Source organism: Typopeltis vanoorti, chromosome 16 (genome assembly GCF_054136105.1).
Source record: "Typopeltis vanoorti isolate ZY-2024b chromosome 16, IOZ_Tvanoo_1.0, whole genome shotgun sequence".
NCBI classification, from domain to species: Eukaryota; Metazoa; Arthropoda; class Arachnida; order Uropygi; family Thelyphonidae; genus Typopeltis; species Typopeltis vanoorti.
The window spans coordinates 39807873-39825262 of record NC_143564.1 but is presented as its reverse complement, the minus strand read 5'-3'; the positions used below and the strand labels follow the sequence as shown (position 1 = coordinate 39825262).

Genomic DNA, 17390 nt, shown 5'->3' with positions numbered 1-17390 from the left:
GACTCTAACATGGCAGCTGTCTCCATAATTTGATATTAACTTTCAAAATCCTCTCTCTCTCTCTCTCTTAACAAGATCTTATATTCTAATTTATTGAACGGCAATATTCTAATTTCACTATGGTTTAAAAAGAAATTCTTGCCAAAAAAAAAAAAAAAAAATTCAAATGTACTGCTCATTGTATGACACAGAATCTGTTTTACTTTCTGTGGAATAACCTGATTATAACAGGGGCAATACTTCTACAGCAAATCTTCCAGAGAGAAAACTTTGAACAAAGATGGAAAAAAAGACAAGCACAGGTATTGTATGTGTTTTAAACTATAAATTTTAACATCAAGTGTAACACAGCATAAAAAACAAAAATTTACATAAAGCACTTCCATATTCATTTCAATAATTCCTAGATGTTCACCACCACTTAAGAGACATCTAAACTTGGTTATTTTTTTCAGATGGAAAGCCATAACTACTGAAAACAGTGATCAAGGATAAGGGGTAGCACTTGTGAGAGAATGACCTAAAATCTCTTTTTTTGTCTGCACTCATTCAAAATTTCCTTACTACATACATTTATACTTTTAGTTCCTCTTCCTCATTTAATAATTTCCTTACTACACATGCATTTATACTTGTAGTTCCTCTTCCTCATTTATTACCTTTAGCACTCCCCAAATTCTGATATAATTCACTCTGCCCACTATGACCACTTATCAATGAAGCGTGATTTTCTGAAATCTAAATATTCATGCTTATCTCCTCAGTTCTACTGATCAAACTGGAAGAGATTATTTATTGTTAACAATCTAGCCTACAGTGTGGTTCAAAACAGCCAAAAAAGATTTTGACTCTAAATGGTCAAGTGCAAAAAACATGTTTCCTACTTAGATGGTAGTCAAATCTTTCTCATCCCCTCACAGAAGCCACTAAGCACAAAAAAGTATGGAAAGCTACCTTTCTATACTCACTCACTCACACACACACAGTACTATTGTAATGCTGACCTCCTGACTGATATTCATCTCCTCTAAACTACTACACAGAATATTAAGACAATTTACCTCCCACCCATTACACCAAAATCAACTCACTGCACCACCTGTCCCCCTCCATGGAAACACATCAGAAAAATCATGAATAGCAAGTCTCTCGGTCGTAATGCATTTCCCCACAAGCTGTGTACCAGAATAAATGTCCATTCTATGTCATCTTACAATCTTTTATGCTTTTTCATCATCTTCACTATAGCATGAAGTAAACCCAAAATACTCAGCCATTTCTAAAAGGATATAAGTCAGTCACTGAACTACCTTGGATATCCCACTGCTCTCACTTCTGTTCTCTCAAAAATAACAGAAAAAGTAATAAAACAACCAATGTCTTCACCACCTAGAGGTAAACCAATTAAAAAGTATTGCCAATATCAATTCTACCAATTATCAATCCACAGTGGATTTCCTGGCCAACATTACCCATCTTTAGAAACAAGCCATGTAAAGGCTTGGAGAAACATGTGACTACTGTTGGTATTTCTATGGCATTTGACTGAGGTAACAAGATGGTCTACAAACCTAACTATCATCTGTGGTGTGTTTCCTGCAAACAGTAATTCAACAATCTAAGCAAACAACTTTCTTTCACTAACCTGAAATCACATCCGTAAGTTTTCTTACAGTACACACCATTCCTCTTTTAAAAAAACCAAGTTTCGAATTCTTCCATAACAAATGCTCCAAACCGCCCCTCCTTTTCATTTGTCTTTGATAACATTTCAGGCAAAATCAGATTTTTCTGATTGAGCACACTCACATCTCCAGCCTACTTCACACAAACATCATATCCACAGTTTACAAAAAAACTGCCCACAAACACTCCTTAAAAACTATTACTTATAAACTGGATTTTGATGATTTTCTTAGAAAAAATTATTTATTGATCCAACAATTGGCCAGCGTCCTTTTACTGTGTAAAAGGATGCTGGCCAGTTGTTGCTGTTGTATTAACATCTATGAGCCTAACTGCTCTCTATACAGCATAAAGGATTTTAGGGAAGTTCACCACCTCAAACATGTTAGCAGTATTCAAGGCATGGGAAGATTTGTACACATACCAGCCACTGAATTAGAAACCTTTATGCAGATATATATGCATGTCGTTTCTGCAGCATATATGCAAAATACTTGGTCACATGCATCACTACGTGTTCTACGCAACTATTTAAGAATGCTGCTGGTCAGTAATTGTGAACAGTGTTGATCAATGGGAAAAACAAAGGATCTTTCAGAGCTCGATAAAGGGCTTATTGTGGATGCCCATCTGGCTGGAGCTGCGATTTTGAAAACAGCAGCGATGACTAGGTTTTTAAAGGGTGAGATATCCCAGGTGTTTCATGAGTGGAAAAATAACCCATACTGCTTGTCTAAGAGGTGTAACTGTGGTCCTAAGACAACTGTCAGGAACAAGATTGACATCATCTGAGAAAGCTTGTACAGACAAACAAAACTTCCTGTGTGCAGCAACTGACTGAAGGCTTATAATGAAGGCTGTTCTCGACCCATATCTCACCAAACTATGCAGAGGGAATTGAAGATGAACGGTACTGACAGTCACATACCTCTACAGAAACCAAAAATATAGGAAAAGTTTCTAATTCAGTGGCAGTTATGTGTATATAGTTAAGAGTTGGTTGGGTGTAAAATAGTATCTTGAAGAGCCTTGCTATTGATGTGATGTGTTTTTGCCAGGAGAGACTGAAGATAAATATTAGTGAAGCAGTGAAATCAGATCTTGTCTTTGTGTATTACTGAGACTAACAGTAGGTGAGCTGAGATCTCTTTTGGAAGAGAAAAGGCGAGACTGTGTTTTGGTGGTACTGAATGTGACAAGATTGTCCTCACCCTATTGAAGGATAGTACGTAGATCAATGTTTAAGATAATAGTTGTAGATGATCTTGATGCTAAGGATGCCTGCACACTGCATGCTTTGTCAAATGAGTAGGATGAATGGAGGGTACTATTGTCAACAAAGCTGTGGATAGGATTAGTCATAATTGACAGTAAGGTCCTTTACATACAGGAGAAAGGGCAGGTGATAGGATGGAACCTTGAGGCACTCCTGTACTGTGGTGAATCCCAAAGAGAGGGATCAATCTACCATGACTCATAGAGAATGACCACTGGTTGCCTAATTACAGAAGGTGGCAGGGAAACCCAAGGATGGCAATTTGTTTAGCAGGCCTTGATACCAGACACAGTTGAAAGCTCTGGAAATGTCAAGAGTGATAGCGCAAGTTTCTTTGAACCTTTCCATAGCACATGTCCAGTGGTGGGTGATGTGAGCTAACAGGTCAGCTGTGGATCTTGAATTGGGGAATCCATACTAGTGATGGGCTTCTAAGACAATAGAAGTTGGCTATTGATGACTTTCTCCATTATTTTGGAGAGGATACGAAGGTTATTTGAAAAGTTTGGAAAAAAATAAGTTAAACACATTTTTCTGGGAAAAAATCACCTTTATTTCTACATAGTCTCCATTTAGGTGTACACATTTGGTCCAGCAAGTTTCCAATTTTTTCATTCCATCTAAACTAAAAAGTAGGATTTGTCAAATTGTGAAAAATAGTCATTGACAACCTTGATGACATCCTCATTTGAAGAAATGTTTTCCTACCGAGCCAAATTTTTAAGTTTGGGAACAAGAAATCACACGGGGCCAAGTCTGGAGAATACGGTGGATGTGGAACCAATCTGAACCCAATTCGTATAATTTTGTCATTGCGGCGGCTAATGTGTGGGACGGTGCAGTGTCTTGTCGAAAGAGCACTTTTTCGTGCGCCAATCTTGACCGTTTTTTCTTCAGTTCTTCTTTTAAATGGCCCAACGATGATGCATAATAGACTCCTGTTATTGTCTTACCCTTTTCCAAATAGTCTATCATGATAATTCCTTGGGAATCCCAAAAAAAAAACAGTGGCCATCACCTTCCCAGCTGACAAAACGGTCTTTGCTTTTTTCGGTGCTCTTTCACCGGCCATTGTCTGCTGCCTGGACTCTGATGTGTAGTGGTGGATCCAAGTTTCATCTACAGTCACAAATCAATGCAAAAAATCCTGCGAATTGCAATTAAACATCAGCAAACACTGCGTTGAAATGTCCTTTTGCATGCATTTTTGATCGATAGTCAACAATTGCGGCACCCATTACGCACACAGCTCTTTCATGTGCAATTTTTCATGCAGGATATTATGCATCTGTTCAGTTGAGATGCCTACAATCTCAGCAATCTCATGCACTCTCACTCAGCAGTCTTCCATAACAATACCACGAATTTTGCCAATCACTTCCTTCATAGTGACCTCAGTCAGGCGTCCAGAACGTGCTTCTTCTCTGATGGACTTACGACCACGTTTAAACTCATTTATCCAAAAATAAATAGTCCCCATGAACTGCATCTAACTCAGCTTTGATCTGGGTGGGTGACCACATCTTCAAATAAAAGTGTTTTATCACTGCACGAAATTCATTTTTCTCCATTTTTATGAAAAATGCGAACACGGTCATTTTAAATGTTTGCCAAACGAGAACTACGCGTCGCACATGGCTAAAATTTTGCCAAGGGTCACAAAAAAGATGATACGTGCCAACACTGGTATGAATGAATGAACTGTGTTGCCATCTATTGGAAATTTATCAAACTTTTCAGACAACCCTCGTAAAGGTGATGGCAACTAGTCAGTAATTTGATGGTAAACTTCTATCTCACTTTTTTGGAATAGGATGGATGGATATGAGATTGCTTCCATGCATTGGGATAAGTATCAGCTATGAATAACAGATTATAGAGATGATACAGAACAGGTGTTAGCTTTTGAGCACAATGTGTGAGAACAACTGGAGAGATGACAATCTGATGTGGCAGTCAAAAAACTACAAAAGGCAATTTCCCTTGGTGATCTATGCAGGAGTTTGAGGAAAAGAGTGATGCCAGCAGGTCAGCTTTAACTTTGGATGAAGTAATAGTGGTGCCATCAGGATGATATATAGTTGAAAGTGCTTGGATGTAGAAGTTGCATCCAAGGGACCAGAAGGCACTACTTCTATTTGGGCAGGAGGCAAGTTTTGTTCTGTTTGTCTTTATAAAATCTGATTTAAATCTGCTAATGACTGTTTTGAATTTGTTGCATGCTTTGGTATAGGTGGAGTATGAAGCTGGAGTTCTTGATGTGAATTTTTTTCTTGGATGTTTTAATACACTTTTTGTTGAAACAGGGTTTGGAAAGTGGACAAGGATTTTGGGGTAGAATAGGGAATGAAGGTCTTTGTGCCAGTAAGGGACTTGTTCAGAACAGATGACTGAAGCCAACAGTCGGACTAGGGAAAGTTAAGCGTACAAATAGTCATCCCAAATGGCACTGCTGTAGTGCCAATGGATGAAATCAGGAGAGATTTGAAGATGGGCATTTTGTGAGAGAGGAGACTTGCATGGGATTGTGGTTTGAGTTGCCAAGAGGAGAGGTAACCTCTCCAGTGTATCTGGAAGAAGAGCTGGTCAAAAAAAGAGATCCACAGTATTTGGAGAGTGAAGAGCGTTATCACGAATTTGAGCAGGTAGACGTACAACTTGTGTTAGGTCATTACTCATAGCAAAGACTTCTGCATATAATCCATCTTGGTCAGTGGTATTTGAAAAGGGAAGTCACTTGAAATTGTGGATGTTGAGGTCACCCAGGAAGATGATCTCACCATCTGGATAGCAGATGGTCAAGTTTTATGGAAAGGAATGTGAAGAGATCTGAGTAGTTATCAGTGTTTGGAGACCTGTAAATGCAAAAAATGAATGTACTAAATCAGGAAAGGAAACCTTGAACTAGAGAAGATTGAAAGCAGGGGATTCTAAATTAAACATTCTCTGGCAGGATATGTCAGATCTCACAAAGGCATACGAGTCACCCTTGTGATGAAAGGAATCAAGAATTGTGTAGTTTGGGTATTGGAGGTGGACAGTACAAGATGTAGCTGCAATCTGGGTTTCTTTCAGGAGTAAGATGTCTGCTCTGGAAGACGGAAAAATGATGGTGAACATCATTTATGGTATTAATGCTACAAATATTAGTAAAGTGAATGTGAGTTTTTACTGAGGAGATTCTGACTGGGTATGTATGCTGTGATGTCTTTTCTACTGAGATTAGTTTATGAGGGCAATTCATATTTGTTGGAGTGTCACTGTCCTACAGATTATGTTCTTTATGAAATAAAGAAATGGACCATGGACTTACTTGAACAGTAGTAGAGGGAATGGATAATAGTTTTTTTTTTTTGTGAACACAGCATTTGAAGTTCAACTGTGAGCATTAGGAAGTGTGCAACAACTGCATGCAATTTAAGATTTAGAAAAGACAGAGGAATTACTGATGACAATGAAAAAATGAAAGCAGCATTCAATGAGCATTTGAGTGAAAACGGGTATAACGAATCGTTTCTGCACTGAGTAAACGATTTTGAGACAGCTCTTAGATATACCACACCGTATGTGAGAGGGGTATTCAAGATTCAGATTTTCAATTTGTATACAGTTAATAGCAGTGCTTAAAGGTCGAAGCTACATAAATGAGAGGAGACCTCCACATAGCCTTTAAAGAAATGAGGACAACCGACCAGGGCTTCTGACCTAATGTCCAATCCTCACCTTCTCATGGTGCACCCTATTAGGTATCTACCTGGATACTGAACGAACGAGGATGGGCTGGCATTCATTTTAGAAATTATGGACTTTACAACCGTGTTATAAATAACTATTTTAATTTCCCGATGTTTCGACCTTCATGTTAAGGTCATCATCTGGAGTATATACAAATATACAAGGACAAGTTGAGTTACATTTCACACAGTAGGCTAAAGAAACAATGATATATATCACTGGTTATTCTACTAGCATGACCTCTAGTGAAAAAAAAAAAAAAAAAAAAAAAATACAGATAAAATTAAAAATTAATTAAATATTTAGAAACATTCTTTCATATAGATAGTTTTCTTACAGTAACAATGATATCCTATTTTTAACATGACAATTATTTTATTAGATTTAAGATTCTGGATTATCTACAGTCCTGTTTATTGTTGTTATTATTACGGGCAACTCCAGGGAGTCATTAGACTCATCGAGAGAGGCCCCAAATCATATTCATCACAACTATGCGACATTCATACAGTATCTATCATACCTCACCTTAAACTCATTCACTGTCACAGCATCCACCACAGACGCTGGGAGTGCATTACACTCATTCACCACTCTAAAAGTAAAGAACCCAGCTCTAATACCTTTACTAACCACACTTTTGCCTAGTTTCCATGGATGTCCCCTAGTCCTACCACAACAGGCCCTGTTCTCAAAAATATCTTCTGAATTAATTTTATAGAAACCCTTCAGTAATTTGAATGTCTCAATCATATCTCCCCTCCTCCGCCTATCAACCAATTTTTGTAACCCACAAATCCTCAACCTGTTCTCATAAGGTTCATTCCACAGACCTGCTATCATCTTGGTCACTCGCCTCTGGATCCTCTCCACCTCCTCCCCATCAAGAAGAAACCTAGGTGACCAAATCTGGGCACAGTAGTCGAGATGGGGGTCTTATCAAGGCTCGATACAGAGGAACAATAACCTGCTTGTCTCTGCTTGTCAACGTATTCTTCAGCAACCAAGTGATTTGATGAGCTGATTTGGCCACTTTTGCAATGTGCCCCCTAAACTTCAACTCCTTATCCACCAACACTCCTAAATCTGGGAGTGCATTCCACTCATTCACCACTCTAAAAGTAAAGAACCCAGCTCTAACACCTTTACTAACCACACTTTTGCCCAGTTTCCATGGATGTCCCCTAGTCCTCCCACAACCAGCCCTGTTCTCAAAAATATCTTCTGAATTAATTTTATAGAAACCCTTCAGTAATTTGAATGTCTCAATCATATCTCCCCTCCTCCGTCTATCACCCAATTTTTGTAACCCACCTCATCAATTTACTGGAGTAGAGTTCCACCAATGTAGTAAACTGCTGCTAATCTTTTCACCCCAAAATGTATAACCTTACATTTTGCCACATTAAATTGACATCCATTCTCCTTAGCCCAGACCTCCAACCTATCCAAATCATCTTGCAAAATTTTAACGTCATTTGCATTCACTATTGCCCCACCCAACTTTGCATCATCCGCAAACAAATGAACTGTTCCTCTCAGATCCTTTCCTATATCATTAATGAACAAATTAAATAGCAGTGGTCCAAGAACAGATCCTTGTGGCACACCACTAGTCACAGGCCGTCTTGTGGACTCTACTCCTGAATAAATCACTCTCAGATATCTCTCCGTCAACCACCCTCCTATCCATCTCACCAACCCTATATCCATCCCCATATGCTGCAATTTACTGATTAGAATTCCATGTGATAGCCTGTCAAAGGCCTTAGCAAGATCCAGTAGAATCACTGTAAACCCATTACCCTTATCCAGTTCAGCCGTCACTGTGTTATAATACGTGAGCAAGTTACTGAGGCATGACCTACCCTTCACAAAACCATGCTGTCCCCGATACACTATCCCATTTTCTTCTATCCGATCTTGTATTTTCCTCTTGACTATTTTCTCCAAGACCTTGATAATGATTCCTGTTAAGCTGATTGGCTGGTAATTTTCAACAGCAGCCTTGGAACCACCTTTATGCAGCAGGACTATTTTCCCCTCTTTCCACCCCCCTTGGCACTGACCCAGACCCGAGGCTCAAATTAAACAAAATGGTCAAGGGCACCGACAATTCTTTAGCCGCTTCATGTATGACACGAGCTGGTATACCATCCAATCCCACAGATGTATTGACATTGAGGTTCTGTAATAGACTGGTTACCTCTACTTCATTCATCACAATTCCAGTATAAGCTGTTGGTTCTTCCATTCCTGCAATGTCACCACCTGGATGATATACTCTTGCAAAATGCTCGCTCAGTAATTCCACTATATCGACTGATTCGGTTACCTCCCTACCCTCAGCATTTTTTAAGATCATTCTACCATGAACATTTTTCCTTTTACTTGCAACATATTGAAAAAACTGTTTGGGATTCTCTTTAGCCTGCATGGCCAATTTTCTTTCGTAATCCGCTTTTGCTTTTCTTACCACCCTTGTTACAATCCTGGCCTGAGCTTTATACTGTTCCTGCGCCTGCTGGTCACCTTTCTCCTGAAATTCCCTCCACAATTGTTTCTTTTTTTGCAGCTCAAGCTTAATAGCGTTATTCACCCATTTAACCCCTACTTGATTTATTATTCGGACTCTTGGTATACAGTCAACCATTGCCTCCTGCAAACACTTCTTAACCACCTCCCATGCACTATCAACATCCAGCCCTTGCAGTTTTACATGCCATGGCAATGAGCCAAGCACACACCTAAGCTTGTCATACTCACCAGCCCAGTAATTCCACATGTACCCTGTCTTAATTGTAAATCCCACTCCTTTAGCCACCTCCCAAGTCATGACCTTATGGTCACTCTCATCAATTGGTGGCAACATGGTCATGTTCGTTACAGCCATATTCTCAGTTGCAATTACTAGGTCAAGCACTCTCTGTCCCCTGGTATTTTCCACTACATGCTGCCGCAGATAGTTGCCCCTTAATAACTGCATAAATTCCAATTCCTTCCTCCCATGTGCCCTCTCCTCTTTCCAGTCAATGTTACCATAATTGAAATCACCCATAATAATTACCCTCCTTCCACTCATTTCTTCTATTTGCCTATGCATACTATCCCCACCATCTATTCCATCACCTGGTCTATAGCAGCACCCAATTGTATATTTTGTTCTGCCAGATTCTATCTCACACCAGACAGCATCAAATGTGCTCTTTTCTCTATCCTGCAGTTCAACTTCTATGCTCCTTGGCTGCAACTCATCAGCTATCATCAATAACACTCCTCCACCCTTTTTATTCACCCTGTCACTCCTGAACATGCTATACCCGTCGCATTCAATCCCACTAGCTTTATCATCTTCTGTCAGCCATGTTTCACTAATACCAACAACCTGTGGCCTGGAAGTGCCAACCAAGGCCAAAAACTCTTCCTTCTTTTTCCTAATACTCCTGGCATTAGTGTACATGAATTGCAGAAGCCCATTTGTCCGATCCCTACTTTGATGCCTTATACTAACTATCCCATTCTGATTTGTTGTCCTTCGTACTCGCTCGGGCATAATATACTAATTCATACACTCAATTGCCTCCCTAAAGTCTGCATATCTACTTCCCCCACTCTTAATAAATCTAGTTTCCTTGAGTCTGTATATCCACTTCCACATCATTCATCAACACTTTTTCAAGCTTCCGTACACCAACTCCATTCAAATGTAACCCATCCATCTTATATAAATCCTTTCGCCCATCGAACTCATTCCACACATCCACAAATTCCACACCACTATCCATGCATAACCCACGCATAAAGTCATTGGCAATTATGGCCCTCCTTCTAAACACTTCACTGTCATACCGCGGTAAAATACTCTTAGGGAGAAAAGTTCCATGGGTAGAATATGTGCCTTCCATATGCTTGGGATTTTTAGACCATCATTACTGTTCAGACTGGGGTGGTTGATAAGAATCTTCACAGGCTTCCTTAAATTTGTGTTCATACCATGTTTTAGTGTGATGTAAACAACTGGTGCTTTTCCAGTCAATTCTATGTAAAGTGTTCAGGGCAGGGACGGCTCGTGCACAGGCACTGTAGCACCCTCAATTTTTCTCGATATATAAATATATTTATTAATTTATTTATATTTGCTTGTAATATTTAATTTTATCATCAACAAATCTATACAATTCTCTTATTTTGTATAAAAAATAATAAAAATCCATCTTGTAGCACTTAGGAGGGCAAAGGATGATAGCAGCACTGGGTTTACCACAGTGTCATATTGCTACGTGCAAACATATGCACGTCATAGTGAGATGCGAGCCATTAGCGTAATGCAGCGCTGTCCATCGCGCAGTTCCACTGTTGTTTATATGCAGTTTCCACCAGTAGTAGAGTGTTCGTAGTGCTTATCGTGTTTACTCAGTCTCTTTAAATATTTGGATATTACAATTAAAGCCATAACATTTGTTATAGTTTTTATTTTAGAATATAATTGGGGTTATTGACAATTATGACCTCAGAAATGCAACCACAAGAAATAAGTTCTGTGACAGTAGTGACTAAGTGAACTACAAATTCTTCAACAGTCACACAAACATCAAGGAAAACGTTAACCTTTTCGCTCAAAACAAAACAAGAAGAATGGATTTTATTTTTAAGTAATTTTGAATTATACCAAACTGTATAATTTTATCAATAACAAACAATATTTTTTCATGTTTAATTTTTTTTTTTTAATTTTTACCATAATTTTGATATTTTATCCAAACACGTATATACATTACTTACAGTGTGTATGTATATATTGAAAGTTGCAACACCCCCCCCACGATTTCAAGCCACAAGCTGCCACTCGTTCAGGGCATGATCAGAAAGGCCAGCTTCACCATAGTTATTATATTCAATGTGTCTTTTATGTTCCTTTTGTCCGATAGGAATTGTGCATCCTGTTTCCCCTATATATGGTAGATTACAAGTGCAATAAATACGGTATACTTCAGAGTGGGCCAGTGGAGGGAGTGAGTCTTTGGATGAGTTGAGTAAGCTTTTCAATTTTGCAAGAGGTTTAAAGGTGGCTTTGAGGTTGTATTTCTGTAGTATTCAGTTTATTTTAGCTGATGTCCCTTTAATGTAAGGAATGGTTATAGTTTTATTGTAGTCTGGTTTATCTTTGTTTTATTTTGAGGTTTTGTAGAGAATTTTGTTAATAGTGTTTTGGCTGTAACTGTTTTTTTACAAAAGTATTGCTGATAACTTTAAATTAGTCTTTCAGCACTTGTTCATTGGAACAGATCTTCAAAGCCCTTTTTTAGAGTATTAGATGTGATTAATACTCTAAAAAAACCTCCTGCAAAATTAAAAAGCTTACTCAACTCATCCAAAGATCCACTCCCTCTGCTGGCCCACCCTGGAGTATAAAGCATTTATGGCACCTGTAATCTACCATATATAAGGGAAACAGGACGCACAATTTCTATCAGACAAAAGGAACATAAACGACACATTAAATATAATAACTATGGTGAAGCTGGCCTTTCTGATTATGCCTTGAACACTTTACATAGAATTGACTGGAAAAGCACCAGTTGTTTACATCACACCAAACCATGGTATGAATGCAAATTTAAGGAAGCCTGTGAAGATTCTTATCAATCACCCCAGTCTGAACAGTAATGATGGTCTAAAAATCCCAAGCATATGAAAGGCACATATTCTACCCATGGAACTTTTCTCCCTAAGAGTTAACTATAAACAAGACTGCAGATAATCCAGAATCTTAAATCTAATAAAATAATTGTCGTGTTAAAAATAGGACATCATTGTTACTGTAAGAAAACTATCTATATGAAAGAATGTTTCTACATATTTAATTAATTTTTAATTTTATCTGTTTTTTTTTTTTGTTTTTTTTCCACTAGAGGTCATGCTAGTAGAATAACCGGTGATCAAATCATTATCTCTTTAGCTTACTGTGTGAAATTTAACTCAGCTTCTTGTATATTTGTATATACTCCATATGATGACCTTAATATGAAGGTCGAAACGTCAGGAAATTAAAATAGTTATTTATAACACGGTTGTAAAGTCCATAATTTCTAAAATAAATGCTGATCACTGTGCAACCCTAAAAGATAGGATGGGCTGGCAATTTGGGATTTAGCCAACCAAATTGTACTCTTATTGGCTTAAACCAAAATACAGAATGATGGTACAACATTTCATGCTGGCTGGAACACCGCCGAGTTAAACAAGGTTCCCGTTGGTTTTACTAGGGCAAAACAGCAAACAGTCAGCTACTGGAACAAATCCTAAAATCCATCCCAACTTAATATCACCAGAGTTAAAGATCGGTACTATCATCGTAAGAAGCCTGAATGGCAAAGAAATGGAACTAGCTGAGGAATTGGATAAGTACCAGATCGACATAATAGGGGTGACTGAAACAAAAAAGGCAAAAACTGGTGAGATCTTTCAGAGCAATAAATACAAAATATTATTTTCATGCAATGACAATCAAGGAAAAGAAGACGTAGCCATAGCATTCAAAACTAAATACGTGGCTAATCTTCTTGAATGGCAGGCAGTCTCAAGTAGAGTGATGTGGGCAAATATGAGAATGGGGAACTGGACGATGAGAGTTATTTGTGCGTATGGTTCTACTAAGGTAGCATGAAGAAATGTTTTGAGGATTTAGCGAAAGCAACTGACACAATGAAAAAGAAAAAGTTGGTCCTTGTTGGGGATCTAAATAGCAGAGTAGGAAATGATTGTCAGACATACAAAAATATTTTGGGAAAATTTGGAGAAGAGAGCAAAGCTAATAATAATATCAAATATCTGTTGGATTTCTGCTAAGCACATAGACTGGTTATTATTAACACAATGTTCCAACATAAAAATGTGCACAAATTCACATGAAGAGAACAGGCAAGGAATAAGAAAAGTCTCATTGACTACGTTATTGTTGATAGTGATGTTTTCTTACTGGTGCAGGACACCAGAGTGTACAGAGGATTTGAAATTGGAAGTGATCACCATTTAGTCTTGAGCAGGATAAAATTGAATTTCATACTGAAAAGAATAACATGTAAGAAAGTTTTAAAGCGAATAAAAGTTGAGCAGCTCTCAAATGTGAACTGTAGACTAAAATACACAAACATTATCGAAGAAAAAATGAAAGAGTTTCAGAACGGCAACCAAACCTTGGAGATTCAGTGGCAAGCCCTGAAGAAAACCCTAATTGATTCTGCTAGAGAGGCATGTGGTGAGGTTGTCTGTATGATAGAAAAATCAGAACTCCATGGTGGACACAGGAAGTTAAAGAGCCAGTGAAGGAAAAGAAGAAAGCATATTATCGAAAGTTCCTTGCAAATAAGTCAGCTTGTGCTCTTAGAGAATACAGATACAAATTTAAGAAAGCTAAACACCGTGTAAAACTAGCTAAACAAAAGTCATGGGAAGACTTTGGTAAGAACATAGAAAATAAATATCAAGAAGGTTGCTGAAGCTCAGAAATGGAGGAAAGAGTGCTGTAAAAGGAATTAGAGATGATAAAGGTGACATGAAAACAGGAGAAAAATATATCTTTGAGGTATGGAGTAATTACTTCGAAAAATTGCTAAATGAAACAAAGCAGTGATGACAGCACAATGGTAAAAAACACTGACCAGGCATGCAGTCAGGAATACATATCCATACTTGAAGTAGAAAAAGCCATCAAAAGCCTGAAATGTGGAAAGGCTGCAGGAGCAGATGATATTCGACCAGAAATGCTCAAGTATGCAGGTGTAAAAGTCTTAGTGGCTGCACTGCATAGTTCAGATGGCCTGGACAGAGGGACGAATTCCAGATGATTGGAGTAGAGCTCTCATAGTACCCATATATAAAAATTGAAATAAAACTGAATGCAAGAATTACAGAGATATTTCTCTACTCAGCGTTCCTGGTAAGATATATGCAGTTAGAACTGAAACAAAGTACAGAAGATGGTTTAATGTTAAATCTGGTGTCAGACAAGAATGTACATTATCCTGTTATTCATTATCTATATGGATCACATTATGAAGGAAAGTGGTCATGATGGAGCCTTAATGGATTTTTTACAACATTCAGAAAGGATTAGAACAGAATTTAATACTTCTTATATTTCGTCCTAGTCACTAGGACATCTACGGGGATTACAAAAACAACTAATGTAACATTAACACAAATATCATACAATACTAAGCCCAACCACGTGAGTGACACTAAAGTCCTATCTAGGTGGATACACAGCACTTTCCTCTCCAATGGCTACAACGATCACAGTATCAAAAAAATAATCAGTTCCTCCCCCATTCCCCATCCTTCTTGTCAACAAGAATTTAAAAATGCCAACACCATACCCTACATCCGTGGCACATCCGAAAAAATAGCCAAGTTTCTAAAAAAGTACAACCTACACACACAGCATATAAGCCCCACTGCAAACTTGCTACCCTTATCCATTCTACGAAAGATCAGCTCCCTCCTCTCTCTGCCTGGAGTTTAGAAAGTACCCTGATCCTGTAAGCTGGCGTACTTCATCATCATCAAATTCCTGTCATGTACCCTCATGGGGTGTACAGGATATGACAGTACTACATGAAAAATTACATCATTACTAACTTCCTATCTACAATTTTCCTCCAAATCAGTCTCTTACTTGTCAAAACTCCAACATTATCAGATCTTATATTTCTATCGTCTAAGGCACTTTGTACCGTATCAATCCACCTATATCTTGGTCTTCCTTTGGGTCGTTTTCCTGCCAACCTGGCAGAGAACACTTGTTTTGCTAATCTTTCCTCTCCCATTCTATTTAAGTGACCATACCATCTGAGATTAGCTCTGCTAACAATGTCAAGTACTGGCGTACTTTACATCTATAAACACAACTATGGTCATTCAGGTTTGGCTGACCATGTCTTGGACACCACCCACAGGGTATCATGGAAGAAAACCACCATGCTCCACCACAGCAAATTCAAGAAAGAGACTATTCTTAGAAGCAGCAGCAGCTCTCAGAAATCAACCAAATCTTAAAAAATACGGTTGTATTAAGCTTCCGAAGATTTGGGAAACACTCATCACCAGAGGTCCCACCTTGCATTCCAGGCCATTTACAACCGCCCTAAGAGGGTGCTCCACCTAGATGGGACTTTAGTGTCACCCACGTGGTTGGGCTTAGTATTGGATGATATTTGTGTTAATGTTACATTAGTTGTTTTTGTAATCCCCGTAGATGTCCTAGTGACTAGGACGAAATATAGGAAGTATTAAATTCTGTTTTAATCCTTTCTGAGTGTTGTAAAAAATCCATTAAGCCTCCAACATGATGTCCTCACAGCACTTAAGCCTCTACACACGGAAGGAAAGTGGTATAAAACTTGATATCAAAATTGGAGATGTTAATCTCAGCTGTTTGTTTTATGGGGATGATGTTATACTTCTAAATAAATCTGCTAAAAGTCTGCAAGATTCCCTGACTAAAGTGAATAACTGTTTTAATAGATGTTCATCATTAAAAAGACAAAGACAATGAAAATAGGCTGAAACATTGAAAATATCAACTGTATTGTGAATGGAGAACCTATAGAACAAGTAAAACATTTCAGCTATTTAGGCATAATTTTTAGTGAAGATGGTAAATTAAATATGTAATAGACAACAGAATCAACAAAGCCAGTATGGTAGGAAGTCAACTGAATAAATTTATATGGAATAAGAGAGAAATTAGCCAAAATACTAAATTAGCTGTATACAAGACAGTATTCAAGCCAATTTTAACTTATGGATCTGAGTCAGAAGTAAAACACTTGACCAAAGACTAAAGACCACAGATATGAAAGTCCTGAGAAAGATTAGGGGCATTGTTGTGTCGTACTTTCTACTCATATATCTATTCTTTAGTCTTTGGATCAAATCCCCATTAAACTCTCATTCGGGTATCACGTGGTACCTCTGGGAGACAAAGGAATTACCTCAAGATCGAGCCAATACCAGAGCATCAGATTGTCTGAGATCAACCCCTCGTAAAACACTAAGAAATTTATATTTCGCTGCGCCACTTAGCGCTTTTAGATTAAACAATATTATTAATCAAGAGGTGATCCCAAGACAGTACTTAAGTGATACCTTGTAATTTCGCAGACATGGCCAAAATCTATTCTTATTGTAGTCTCCTACCTAGGTTCGTAGTACTTTTTTTTATAAGCGGTGCATCAGATTCCAAAAATCACAGATAGTCTTAGTTGGATACAAAAGCAAGGTTTATTAGATAACATAAATATGCACATACAATACAATAAGCTTAATTCCCACCTTAAGGGAGTTCCTGACAGTCAGAATAGCGTTAGAACATTACAATAATATAAGTATACTCAAACTGATTAAACTGTAAATCTCTGAAGTAAGATTTCTTATTTTTACCCTTAAATACCTTAATCATGCATGATTATCACAATAACTCTCTAATTTCTTTAGTAGTTCAATCAAACCAAACAAGATAGCATTTATATCTTTTACAATCCCTTCAGTGAAAGCAATTCCTTACTTTAAACATATTCTTAACCTCCTAGAACATATTATGTAACTCTATCACAATAGGAGACTTAAGATTTAAGGTAATCCTCTCTAGATCACTGCAGTTCAGTCCTGATTAATATCATTAACGTTCCTT

General features: G+C 37.9%; 1 protein-coding gene across 2 annotated transcripts in view; it reads right to left on the bottom strand.

Moving 5' to 3' along the window:
• LOC150097966 (uncharacterized) overlaps window positions 1–17390 on the bottom strand; it is a 490509-nt gene that overhangs the window by 413285 nt on the left and 59834 nt on the right. The window lies entirely within an intron of this gene.